This window comes from Anopheles moucheti, unplaced genomic scaffold (genome assembly GCF_943734755.1).
Source record: "Anopheles moucheti unplaced genomic scaffold, idAnoMoucSN_F20_07 putative_Y_2, whole genome shotgun sequence".
Taxonomy (NCBI): Eukaryota; Metazoa; Arthropoda; class Insecta; order Diptera; family Culicidae; genus Anopheles; species Anopheles moucheti.
In genome coordinates, this window is record NW_026453652.1 from 107501 (window position 1) to 108750 (window position 1250).

The following is a 1250-nucleotide window of genomic DNA, read 5'->3' on the forward strand; positions in this document are numbered from 1 at the left end:
CCAGGAATGAGTTTTCATGCAAAAACTGTCTATTTCAACTAAATTGATCCATCCAAAACGAACTTTGTACTTTGCTATGAAGTTCCACCAGGAATGAGTTTTCATGCAAAAACTGTCTATTTCAACTTAATTCGTCCATCTGATTCGAACTTTGTACTTTGCTATGAAGTTCCACCAGGAATGAGTTTTCATACAAAAACTGTCTATTTCAACTTAATTCGTCCATCCAAAACGAACTTTGTACTTTGCTATGAAGTTCCACCAGGAATGAGTTTTCATGCAAAAACTGTCTATTTCAACTAAATTGATCCATCCAAAACGAACTTTGTTCTTTGCTATGAAGTTCCACCAGGAATGAGTTTTCATGCAAAAACTGTCTATTTCAACTAAATTGATCCATCCAAAACGAACTTTGTACTTTGCTATGAAGTTCCACCAGGAATGAGTTTTCATGCAAAAACTGTCTATTTCAACTAAATTGATCCATCCAAAACAACTTTGTACTTTGCTATGAAGTTTCACCAGGAATGAGTTTTTATGCAAAAACTGTCTATTTCAACTAACTTTGTCCATCCAAAACGAACTTTGTACTTTGCTATGAAGTTCCACCAGGAATGAGTTTTTATGCAAAAACTGTCTATTTCAACTAACTTTGTCCATCCAAAACGAACTTTGTACTTTGCTATGAAGTTCCACCAGGAATGAGTTTTCATGCAAAAACTGTCTATTTCAACGAAATTGATCCATCCAAAACGAACTTTGTACTTTGCTATGAAGTTCCACCAGGAATGAGTTTTCATGCAAAAACTGTCTATTTCAACTAAATTGATCCATCCAAAACGAACTTTGTACTTTGCTATGAAGTTCCACCAGGAATGAGTTTTCATGCAAAAACTGTCTATTTCAACTAAATTGATCCATCCAAAACGAACTTTGTTCTTTGCTATGAAGTTCCACCAGGAATGAGTTTTCATGCAAAAACTGTCTATTTCAACTTAATTCGTCCATCCGATACGAACTTTGTACTTTGCTATGAAGTTCCACCAGGAATGAGTTTTCATGCAAGAACTGTCTATTTCAACTAAATTGATCCATCCAAAACGAACTTTGTACTTTGCTATGAAGTTCCACCAGGAATGAGTTTTCATGCAAAAACTGTCTATTTCAACTAAATTGATCCATCCAAAACGAACTTTGTACTTTGCTATGAAGTTCCACCAGGAATGAGTTTTTATGCAAAAACTGTCTAT